We start from the raw sequence: 13,335 nt of genomic DNA on the forward strand, positions 1-13,335 counted from the left end.
CAAGATGATCACCCAGACTGAGTACACTCATAGACACGACCAGGTAGCCAGGAAAATGCATCAGAAGCTAGCGAGGAAATTCCAGCTGACCAAAGAAAGTGTACCATGCAACAAGTACCAATCCCAGGCAGTACTGAGACACGAACCCACAAGCTGTACTGGGACCGCGCCATAATAACGGATGAGACCATCCCGCACAACAGACCGGATATAACCCTTGTGGACACGATGGAAAAGGACCTCCCTGATTGACATAGCGGTGCCCAACACTAGCAATGTCATATGATGTCAGTGGGAGTCAGAAGTGTTCAAAGCGGCTAAGTGGATTTTCTTATTTATTGATTGAAATTATTGTTTTTCTAAAACTTTTGATTTAAATTTAGTAATATAGCATTATTTTATGATTTTATGATTAATCTGGTGTATCTATTCTTTAATTGCATAAAAGTATCGGTAAGGGTATCAAATCCACGTGTTACAAGTGCAACTCCCCTGAACGAGAAGTTTTTTAGTCATATTTAGCCCCTTTATTGACCAATTGTTACATCAAATTATTTTCTATAAGCAACTTATAGATCTAGTCAGGATCCTTAGTTTATTCTGAATTAAGACATCGAGATTTGCAAGTTAATGTCAATTAATCGAAATCATGACTCAGACCAGAGCAGCAGAGCAAAAAGATCAAGCTAATGGGAGTGCAGTGGCTCAGGGGAGAACTGAGGGGGGGGTGCGATTACCCTCTGAATCACAGCCTTTTAAAATGCACTGCTTGCATGATGTTTGTAGATGAATCGGGTACGGGACATGATATTGCCATGGGGGATGTCATTGGTGTACGCGATATAAGGAGTGTGAGGAAATGAGGTGACAACTCAGCATTTTTATGGGTCTATATGAGAGCTTGAAGAACAGGGTGGATGCCCTCGAAGGATCTAAATTGAGGGGCCCATCAAGCTCTCAGCTACAAGCTCTGGAACTTCACGCAACACAGCGGCAACCCCCAAGGCAGAATGCGCTGGTCCCATGGGAACTAGTAGTTGTGACTCTTTTGTCAGGGAAACGGGAAACATGTTTTGTAAAAAGGATAGGTGGAACAGGACCAGGGTATGTCTGCCAGGGGAAAAGGTTGATGACAATGTAGAGCGGATATCATCTTTTAAGGCCACAAAAGTGATATAGTTGTACACGTTGGCACTAATGATATTAAGAGTAGGAGACAGACAGAATTACTTAACAAGTACAGGTCACTGTTGAAAAAAAGGTGTGAAATAGGGTCGAATTTGAAAGTGTCTACAATTCAGCCCAGATACAATAAGAGGGAGTATATGATGAGAGCCTTGCCGATCAATTCGGCCCTGGAAAGATTGTGCAAGGCTCAAGGAGTAAAATCTTTTTCAGCCTGGTCTGTACTTGTTAACAGGAGAGACTGCTTCTACACGGATGAGATACATTTAAATAGAAAGGGTGCAAGAATATTTGCGGATGTTATCGAGGCAGTGTTAGGTGGGTCGGAAAACTGCTAGCTTGGGGGGGATACAAGGACTAATAGATTAATCGTAGCCACTGGCAGAGGTGAAAGTGATTCTTGCACTGCTTCCATTGGAATAAGCAGCAGCCTGGAAAACAAGATGCAGGATATTTCAGAGACTGCTGGGAGTCATTGCGGTACAAGTAAACACATGGGTTGTGTTAGGGTAGCTATGAATAGGAACAGGTGCATGTATACTTGCGTGTACACCAATGCTAGAAGTTTGGTAAATAAATTTGACGAATTTGAGGTATTGCTCAAAACATCAAAGGCAGATATTGTTGGGATATCAGAGATGTTCTGTAACACAGATATAAGGAATGCAGAACTGCAATTTGGGGAGTACAACGTCTACAGAAAGGATAGACAGGATAGGAAGAGGGGAGGGGTTATGCTATTAGTTAAGAAACACATAAAAACCAAGGAAGTGAAGCCAGTCGACATCGCTGGACAGTGCAGTGTTGAGTCAGTTTGGTGTGACATAAGCATTGGGAGATCAAAATTGAGAGTTGGAGTGTGCTATAGCCCTAATGACTCTGGTGAGTATAATAAGAAACTGTACGTGGAAATAGAGCGGGCCAGTAAATCAGAGAGCCTTATAATGGGAGATTTTAATTTCCCAGATATTGACTGGAATTTGTGCTTTGGTCACTCACACACTAGCAAGGCTTTTGGGGATTTATTGGATGATTGTTTTCTACATCAGCATGTTCGGGAGGCAACTGGAGGAAGTAATACTCTTCATATATGATTATCAGTAGTGATTCTTCATGCACTAAGAATCTGCAGATAAAGGAACCAAAAGGTGGCAGTGATCACAACGTGCTGAAGTGGGATTTAGTCAAAGAGGTAACTACCATCAGGGGTAAAGGGAAGGGTTTTTGCTTTCGTAAAGGCGACTACGATGGTCTGAGACGGTATTTAAATTCTATACAGTGGGACCAACTGATGATGTTACCAACAGCAAATTCAAAATTTGACGTATTCAAAGAACTTATCTTGGAAGCTACAAGGCTTTACATACCAACTAAGAAATATTGTTCCAGGTTTAGGCTTAAATGGATGTCAGATGAACTAATGAAACATATGACAGAGAAGAGAAATGCATGGGATAATATAAATTAACATGTCACACAGATGCCTATGATAGATATAAGCTCGTCTGTAACCAAGTTACAAAGGAGGTTAGGCAGGCGAAGGCAGATTACGAGAAATCTTTGGCAAGGGATGCAAAGAAAAACAGCAAAAAGTTCTTCACTTATGTAAACTCTAGAAGGAAGGGGATGAATCAAATTGGTCAACTTGATATCGACGGTTCAACTGTTGATAATCCTGCTCAGGTAGCTAACAAAAAAATGAATATTTACATCGACATTCACACATAAGGAGTTATTCAGCGAGGGGAATGCCAGAGGTGTATTCAACTCTGGCAGTAAGCTAGATATTCTTGTAATAACTGGGAGTAAAGTGGAGGAGAAATTGTTGAAGATAAACACAAGAAAGGCACCTGAGGTGTATAGGATCTATCCAGTTATATTTAAGGAGGCAGCAAAGGAAGTAAGCAAACCCTTAGCCATAATTATGAGAGCTTCCTTGGACTCAGGGGAGGTACCCATAGACTGGAGATGTGCAAATATTACCCCAATTCATAAAGGAGGATCAAAGGCTGACACAAGTAATTATAGACCTGTGAGTTTAAATTCTGTTCCAGGAAAATTAATGGAGGCACTGGTTAAAGAAGCACTGCAGGATCATCTAGACAAGACATCAGTTATGGATCGGACACAGCATGGTTTTGTTAAGGGGAAGTCTTGCCTGACCAATTTAATTGGATACTATGATGCAGTCACAAAAGAACTGGATGCAGGGAATAACTTTGATATTATATACTTGGATCTTAGAAAGGCTTTTGATACTGTTGCACATGGAAGACTGCTGCACAAATTGGAGCAGTGTGGCATTGGAGGCAAATTGCTGCTGTGGATAAAGGGATGGCTGAGGGGGAGAAGACAGAGAGTGGTAATCAATTGACACTACTCATCGTGGACTAGTGTTATTAGTGGAGACCCTCAGGGTTCAATGTTGGGTCCAATGCTGTTTTCTGTATTTATAAATGATATTGATGATGGTATATCAAGCTTTATGTCCAAGTTGCAGACGATAGAAAGGTTGGCAGGGTTGTTTAGGACGCTATTGACGCTATGCTGCTGCAAGAGGATCTGGAAAGGATGCGCAGATGGGCTGAGAGGTGGCAAATGAAGTTTAACATTGACAAATGTAAAATGCTACACATGGGAAATAGCAACCCCAGAGCAACGTATCAACTCTGTGGTACTACACTGACAGTGGTAGAGAATGAAAAGGACCTGGGGTTAATTGTGCAGGCTGATATGAAGTTTTCTGAGCACTGCAGACGGGCTGCAAGAGTAGCTCATGGTGTCTTGTCAATGGTATATAGGAATTTTTCTAACAGGGATAAGGAGGTGATTATTCCCTTGTATAAGGCAATGGTCAGGCCACACTTTGAGTACTGTATACAGATCTGGAGGTGTCATATGGCTCAAACTCAAACCCTGAATGGTTTGAATATGCTCAATGCAGATGGGATCCTTCCTAATGCTCAGAATAATCACCTGAGAGTGCATAAATTCAAATTGAGGAAAGACAGATGTAGGATAGATGTGTGGAAATTTGCCTTTAGCCAGCGGGTGGTTGGTTGGTTGGTGGAACAGACTTCCATCCCTTGTTGTGGAAGTTGATAGCCTAAATAAATTTAAGGCTCAGCTGGACAGATATTTCGAACGAACGGAGGGGTAAAATGGGGGTGTTTTTTTTTTTTGGCTGATGCTGCATAAGCTTGCTTTCTTGCATCATATGCCACTACTAATGCTAATGCTACTCCACCGAATACTGGCTCCTTCGTTGGATCACGGATAAACATCGTCATCCTCCCCCGGCAAAGAACGCCTACGATGGCGAATTCGCTAAACTTTGCCCGACTACCAAATTTTGTAAGGGAAAGACGCCTCGTTTTCCCTGTTAAAATGACTTCCGGCATAATCTCGGAGGCAAACATCTGGGAACTGTGTCGCTAGAGAATCTCTCAACCATGACTGAGGTCAGATCCCACGCTCATAGCCCATCCTAATAGATTAGCCCCTAGTGACAGTTTTCTTCCCAGTCAGATGCTTCCCACAGTCCAAGAAATCGACAGAGATCTCTAAAAATTTTCGAAGGATCAGAAATACTGAGACTGATCTCTAAGAGCCTAACCTCAATCAGGAAAACTACACATTAATTATGGGAACTATGGGCAGTGTAATAATGTCTAATATAGTGTAAATAATGTCAAAAGTATAATATCTTTATGAATATATTGTAAATAATATGAAATTGGTTCTGTTCTTGGCTCTTGGGGGGGGGGTGAACCCGAATCTTGATGTGGGTCCACTGACCAATGTAAAATCCCTGGCATTGCTGCTGTGAAGGATATATATATATATATATATATATCCTTCACAGCAGCAAATCAAATCTATATATATATATATATATATATCCTTCACAGCAGCATACAAAATTGTATACTTCACAGCATTGTATACAAAAGTGATATATATATATATATATATATATCACTTTTGTATACAATAAAGATTATATATATATATATTTTTTTTTTTTTTTTTATTATTTAAAATGTATACCACTTTCTAGACCCAGGTTTCGACCCTGATTCATCTCGCAACTCACATATTGTGGATATATTTAACTCCAGGAGCTCCCATCTGGTGAGTATGGGATTTTCACACCAAGGGTACTGAGCTGGATATCATCATTTTTCTGTTTGAAAAATGACTCAAGAATTTTTTTTTTTTTTTTGGCTGGTGCAGCATAAGCTTCAGGCTTCCTTGCACCATATGGCTCATAATAATAATAATAATACTTGTCACTGGTTTGCTCAAAGTTCGCGATGTCTTTTACTGCCCACCGATGAGACCTAATTCAAAAATACCAAAGGTCAGGAGTTCTGCCTTTGTTAGACAGGTGGTGTTTTATCGTGCTTTTGCACTGGCACAGTATATAGAATGTAGAATTGAAACATTATCTGTAAATTTAAAACATTATCTGTAATAACAATTATAGATAATGTTTTCTGAAAGAAAGGTTCATTTAGCGCATACAAACATTATACAATACATTAATTCTTACCCTTTGGTACTGTTATTCGGATACCCGATTAAATTACGAATGTGTCCCGAACTTGTAATATCGGAACTTTTGGCTTTTTTTCCGTTATTTTTCTTTTCTTTTTATTGTTTTTTTTTTTTTTTTTTTTTTCTACTCCTCTGTAGCAGTTGCGAATTGAGAACAACAAATTCACCAACCGTGAATAGAATCTTTTCGTCAATTATGCAAAAATTAAAATTATTGATGTCATACTCAGTTTGTTTCCAACATGGTGACTATCGGTAAATAAGGGCAAATAGAAAATCGAGAGATGTGATGTTATTGTAATGAAAGATCGAAACGAAGGGTGTTCGAAATATATTTTAAGTGCTATCTTTCCCAATAATATAGTGGGAGAAAGGTGGGGAAATCTTATACAGGGATCGTTTTGTCACATGGTTAAATTACACTTTAATGAATGTTATACAAAATTTATAATTTTATATTACATTTTTACCTTGGGAAAGAGGATGCGAACTGCAGTTTTTGAAATATAGTAAGTAATATTTCATTTAAAAGTTGATTTGACAAAGGTTAAAAATGTGCCCCCCCTCCCTCTTTCACCGCAACGACCACCAAATCAAAATTTTAAAAATATATTTTTTTTATCTTTTTTCATAGTGTAATTTATTGAATTACCAATGCGCTTTTGTAGTTGAATATCAGATTATGAAAATTTTTAGAGCAAATATACTGTACTTTGTACAGTAGAAGGTAAAAATAATTGAAATGATTCAAGGATTGAAAGTAGTTTTGATATACTGTATATACATTTATAGTCATGGATTGATATAAATACGGCGCACACGCGCAGAGTGATTAATTAAAATTATGTATAACGAGTGAAATATTGTCTCGCTCTCTAAAAATGTGTTTAATAAACAAAATCACATTTTTTTTTTTATAATTAAAATATGGAAATGTGATCCACAATAAAAGTTAGGTCAGATGTTCAAAATGTACTAGCAGAATGCGCCATCAATGATGCAAAGAATTTTTGGTCTTTTTTTTTTTTTTTTTTTTTTTATTACAATGTGGATGACTTGGTCTCAGGCGAAGGTTGCATACTCCTCCCCGAGAAACTTGAATTTTTCATTCAGCAAACCGACTGAAGAGTATATACCATACAGATAATATACTGGTACCACATAGCCTTAGTTGCTAAAAAACCCGTCACCATTGCTACCACATCTTTGCCCGTGTTCTAGTTTATAATTGTATAATTATCTTTAAGTTAAAAATATACAGAAAAAAGTCTGGAGATCTTTAATTAAGGATGAGCCATCCCACGATGAATTCTTGTAAGGAAATTCAGTAGTCTGATAGACATAGGACTTTGTGAAAATTCAGGAGCATTATGAATTATGTTCAACATCAAAGTACATAAAGGTTTTTACTGTATGTCCTTTAAAATTTTAAGAACATTTTACTGATTTATGTGTGCTCCTTAAGAATGCTGTCTTGCTGATTTTTAAAGGAATATCTCTCTGATAGTTAAACATCTTCAACATTTCTTGATAACTTTTTCATCTATATTTGTCTTTACTGATGCTGTTAAATAATCCCGTGCACTTCAGATTTATGATGTAGCTGAATTTTTTTGCCAGATGCCAGTATGTTTTTTTCTACATTGATATTCCTGTGCATGTTGGACTTACATTTTAATACTCTCAGAAGCACTTTTCAGATGTTTTTCTTCTGCTCAGATGTCAGTTGCTTATTTTTATATGTTTGTCAGTCCCTAATTTACTTGAAACAAATATAATGTTAAGAACTTGTCTATGCTATAAAATGCAAACATTTTTTACAAATTAATAAAATATAAATTTTGCTTGTACAATTTTGGATCACTCAGTACACACAGACTGGTCCACATTAGTTTAGCTTCTGTTGCTAGTACAGCATCTGTTGGATGCCACTTTTTTAAAAATTTTCTGTTTTTTTTTTTTTTTTTTAAATTTTTTAGTGGAATCAGATTTCCTTATGTGCTTTTGTCTGCCAGTATTCGCAAACTGGTTATTCAGCATTTTCTGCTTTTGTCTGCCAATATTCCCAAACTGGTTATTCACCATTTTCTGCTTTAATTTTAAAGTACTGCAAATTACAAGACTTTAATTTTTGTGTGGCATTTAACAGATGCTAGCAAAATCATCTATCTTTCTTCTAGGAAATTCCCATTCCAACATGTCTGTTAGATAGCAATGACAGGTGTTTAATCTTGTTGCAAATCTTTGATTTCAATCATTATTCTTCTCTTTCTTGGTAATTCCCTTCTACTTTTTGAGTCTCTCTCTCTCTCTCTCTCTCTCTCTCTCTCTTAGGGTAACTCGGGAATTTTTTTTTTGTTTTTGGCTGGTGCAGCATAGGCCTCAGGCTTCCTTGCACCATATAGCTAATAATAATAATAATAATAATAATAATAAAAAAAATATGAACCAGCATGCAAGTGACTGGGTTTCAATCCAGAGGATTAGTGACCTCGAAAATTCTAAAATACATTAAAACTTTCTTTATTATTATTAGATTCTCTTGTTTTCATTTGATACTTTTAAGTAGCTTTAGCTAATCATAATTTAATGGATCACCATTTTAAATCCACTGAAAAAAAAGCTAAAAATATTATTTTTTTTAAATTAAAACAAAAAGGGATATCATGCAGATGCCACATGAGTGCCTTTGTTAAATTGAGAGTGCATGTGTGAGTGACCGAAGGTTAAAAAGGAAATAATTTATACAATTTAAACCTTGAAGTCACTTTCATGTCCATATTATATGATTAATATGACATTTAAATTAATTTTCAAACTGTTTTTTGCATTTTCTCAGTAAATTGCAACCCTTCTTGGCACACTGACATATAGACCCTGTCTTATTTAGTTTGATTTATATAAAAGCATGGAGTTTCAGTTAAGTAGAGTACTTTGTTTATAGAGCTAAAAGAAGAACCAGACATTAAGAAGACAGCTATGCATCAAGGCCAAGTGAAGAGTGGAAAAATATGTGTTTTTCTATTGTTCTAGATGAGAGCGCAGCCTTAAGGACTTTACTCAATTGCTAATATTAAGTATTAGTAGTGGAAAATGATGCAAGAAAGCAAGCTTTTTTTTTTTTGGCTGGTGCAGAAGCCTCAGGCTTCCTTGCACCATATGGCTAATAATAGTGAGACTGCACATGAAGGGGCTAAGAGGAAGGATTCCATCAGTGGTGCCCTGGTGCCGATTTAAATCTGGCACCCCTTTAAAATTTTCTTCATATATGTATGTAAGTTTAAGGTTTTCAGGTGCCCCTTAAACATTGTTGCCCAGATGCATTGCACCCTTGGGACAGCCTGTTCCTGCTCAATCCATTCAGCACCTCAATCAGATCTCCTTGCAGGTGTCTAGTCTCCAGAAGCTGCAATTTATTCTCGATATCAATAAACTTTAAGGTTACTGGGGAACTTGTATCATCTCAGTCAACAAAGGAAAGTGATTATCTTGAAGTATTTTCAAATGTGTATAAAGAAGTTGAATTTAAATTTACACAGCTCTTCTTATTAACGACTGATGGGTCTTCTAATTTAACTAGAAAACAAAACACTTTTATCAAAAATATTTCTAAAATTAATGCCATTGAATTCTGAAGTTCATCCAGTCCTCCTTCATTACATTAAATATCAAGTTCTATACAAGAACATTTTGGAGATAAAACTTTGTTGGTTGTTAAATCTTTGGTTTTGGATTGGGGATTTTTTGTGAAGAAGAGCTTTAAACCGCTGACAGTTTGTCATTTTTCAAATCTGTAGAAGCAGAATATATAGTGATATACTCCACTACACGTCTGTATGTTTGTTGAATGCATCTAAAGTATTTAAGCATGTCTAGTACCTAAAAAGTGAAGCTAGAAAGCAAAAACAAACTTTGAGGACCTTTGTAATAAAGTACTCTAACTGGTTCAGTGAGTGATTCTGTATTTTTTGCAGTTTATCAGAACATATGAGCAAACTCAGTATTAAACTACAAGGGAATCAGTAGATTAATATAGTTTATCATCACTTGAAGCCCTTCACATTGTAGTTTCCTCTTTTCAAAAAAACATCTCTCATTTTCCAAAACTTCAGTCTTTGCAAATGAAGTTGACAGAAATGATAGTGACAGAATATCTGTACAAAACTGCACAAATAAGTTGAAAGATTTTATTTGTACAGAGTTATTTGTATAGAGTAAGCATATGGCAGAGACTAAATCTCTTGGTGAGAGGGAATGCAGTGAGTTTATAAGAGAGGGATCATTAACTAACTTTACAGCTCCTATTTGGATAGTCCAAAAGTTTGAGACATTTTGGGAACATCACTGTAGATGTCGGGCAGTATTCTGTGGTATGGTGGAGTGGTGATTTGAACAGAGTTAAAGACTGTTCAGAAGAAAAGTAATGTAGAAAGTGCAAGAGAGAGAGAGAGCTTGAATTTTTTTTTTTTTTTTTTCAAAAAGAGGAAGTAATATTTGTGATTTTCTTATGTTAAGAATGTCAGAAAAGGCTATCTCAGTAAAGATAGATGTTCTTATTTTGGCATCTAAGTATGTCTTGTTAAAGATGAGTATGTAATCAGTATGGGAAATGAGATGGAAAGAGCTTTAGAAAAAAGTGAAGTTCACTAGGTTTTCTTCCTCTCACATGATCAGCATTTATGGAACTAGTGATAGTTGTAGCCTTAGTATTAGTAGTGACAAACGATGCAAGGAAGCAATCTTATACAGCATGAGCCAAAGAAAGAAAAATAAAAAAAAACTGCCTCCTAATTTGTGAATCCCTTCTAATAATTTGTCTAACTCTTCCTAAGTTTATTCAAATTGCCCACTTCACCAAATGGAAGTCTTTTCCAACATTCTCTCTGTCTGAAAACAAATTTTTGCATGTCTATCCTGTAACCATCCTTTTTCAATTTAAATTTATGTCCCTTTTATTTACATATTCCAAGAAAGATTAAGAATGCTATTGACATTTAGTATACTCAATCTTTTAAAGACAAATACACCGGTCTGGTTTTCTTGCAGGTATCTAGTCTCTAAATGCTGTAATTTACAAAACTCAAGTTTTTCTTGATAAAAGTACCCTTTTATGTCCCTGATTAATTTTGTTGCTCCTCTCTGCACTCCCTTCCAACAGATCTGCATCCTTTCTAAAACAAGACTTCTAGATCTCTATGCAATACTCAAGATGTGACCTATCTCTTTATCCCTTCTGACAAAATTGTGGAAGTTGATAGCCTGAATAAATTTAAGGCTCAGCTGGACAGGTATTTCGAACGAACGGAGGGTGGAATGGAAGTGGTGTTTTTTTTTTTTTGGCTGATGCTGCATAGGCTTGCTTTCTTGCATCATATGCTAATGCTAAAATTTCTAAATATCATTGACAGAACTCCATGAACTGTCTTAGCAGCCTGTCTGCACTGCTCGGAGAACCTCATGTTCACAATTACCCCAGATTTTTCTCATTCTTCACTACCTTGAGTGTACCACACAGCGGTATGTTTTCTTTTAGTTTTTATTTCATATTAGGTGTGTGATGAGCTGTCAGTCACCTATGTGGCATGAGGTATTCTAGTAAGCCATTGATCCTGTAGTCTAGCTCTGCTAGTGGTCAATTGCTCCATTGTAGCATGTCTGCCCCTTTGGACAGCACATTGAATTTTCTTCTTGTCCCCTTTGCCAATGCCACTTGAGATCTCTAGCTGGTGATTCTTCCATGACTGATGCACTCTTGATACACAAGGTATATGTTTATGAAAACACTAGATGAATACATCCATGTCTGAAACACTCGCTCCTACTATTCTGGCCTCGGTGATAATTCCCCATTGGAACTTAGTGAGGTCGCATCTCTGGCCCATTCTTCACACAGGGCACCAGTCTACTAAGTGCTGTAGAGCCAGGCTCTTCCATTATATAGAGACAGTGCATTATGTAGTAGAAGCAGACCTTGTGTACGAAGTCACATTTGTTTCTAATGCAGTGGTCTAATTTGTTTCTAATGCAGCACTGTATTTCCCAGCTCAGTGTAGCTGGGAAATACAGTGCAACCTGATGTAATCTGTATTATAAGCTAATCATGTTATAAAATTTTTCATTTTTTTAATACTTACTAATTTTTTAATTAGTAAATATTTTTATTATAAAAAATTTCATCCCACATTTTTAAAGCTTTATTATTTGACAGGTGATGTGGAATTTTTTAATGGTATAATTAGGTATAATTTTTTAAAAGGCAAGTGCAACATTACCATGGTTATTAAAAATAATGGTGTACTTTAATATAAAAATATTAAGCAATAGAATTGCATGTATTCAAATAAAATTTTGAAATTTCAATTCCTTAGAGATTCCACACTAAACTAAATGAAGTTGAATTTTAGGACTAAGTCACTTTTATGCATTTTTAAATTTTAAGTGTGGCTTATTAACAAAGATGTTAAACTTACAGGAATTATTTTTAAGTACACACTCACTTTGCATTGTAACAAGAAGTGGAATCTTCAAAAGTGAGTGAGTGAGTATTTACAACTAATTTATTTCCAGTAATTTCAGAAAATGAAATATAGAACTGGAATTTGGCAGAATGTTTAGTTACAAATCGCATTGCTGCTGTGATTTGTAATTAAACTTCATAGATCTGTGTTCATTGTATAAATTATTTTATTTATTTATTATTTAATTTTTTTTTTGTGAATTCATTCTAGATTTTTAATTTGCATAAATCATTTTTTGTTTCTTGTGATAATACTGAAAACATTGCAGTAGAAAAAACAAAGAAAAACTTTTCTTGAAACTGTGTTGTGAGTTGTAGTTTGATAAGTATAGTAGTGAACGGGCATAATATGTTAAACATTTTGTGGAAAAATAATCATTAGGACCCCACCCCCATGTTGCAACTTGCTTTTAAAGATAGCATTAAACATAATATATTAGGACCTCTACACTTCTAATCACATCCGTTTGGAAAGATTCAATTTAAAATTCTGCCAACCCGAGGAACTTAAAGCATTTTAGGTTGGCTGAACTAGGTCATTTTAGGTGGAGGTGTACTGTTTTTTCCATCTAGCAGATAAACAGGCCTAGAATACATAATTTGCAGACACCATACACTGATGTGGCATGGTCTGAGAGTCAGAGTGGTTTTTTTTTCAATTATTTTTTAATGTTCTCAAAATTCCATTAAAAATGTTTCAGCTTGTATAGTTTTATATTTATAAGTAATCTACAATTATCGAAAATTTTATACATTAAAACGAGTTGTGTAGAAGCTATTTTTATACTTTTTTTTTGCTCTAAAAATTACTCTGTTCAACAAACTCGCATACTTTTCAAGAAAAGTTTTTTCTTGGTTTCCTTATTAAAGAATTTGAGAAATATTAAATAGAGTCAGAGTGATTTCCATATGAGTTTTCATGTGGGTGTCACTAGGTTTAAAAAAGAAAACTTGTTGAGTTGTCTTGGTACTAATCCAAAACAATCCAAGGCTTCTGTGCCCCTCCGAATAGTATAGTAATGAGGAGGAGGGAGAAATGGCTACCTCTGGATATAGTTCTATGGAGACAGAAA

At 35.9% G+C, this 13,335-nt stretch overlaps 1 protein-coding gene across 1 annotated transcript in view; it reads left to right on the top strand.

Annotated features, from left to right (window-relative positions):
• The first annotated feature begins 6,100 nt into the window (after positions 1-6,100).
• Positions 6,101-13,335, top strand: part of Xpc (DNA repair protein complementing XP-C cells homolog) — a 34,693-nt gene continuing 27,458 nt past the window's right edge. Inside the window, exon 1 of the mRNA XM_090383285.1 lies at positions 6,101-6,254. The gene's annotated coding sequence lies outside the window, so the exon portion shown is untranslated. The remainder of the gene's footprint in view (positions 6,255-13,335) is intronic.

This window comes from Mastigoproctus giganteus, chromosome 10 (assembly GCF_048544385.1).
Source record: "Mastigoproctus giganteus isolate SK-2022 chromosome 10, ASM4854438v1, whole genome shotgun sequence".
Taxonomy (NCBI): Eukaryota; Metazoa; Arthropoda; class Arachnida; order Uropygi; family Thelyphonidae; genus Mastigoproctus; species Mastigoproctus giganteus.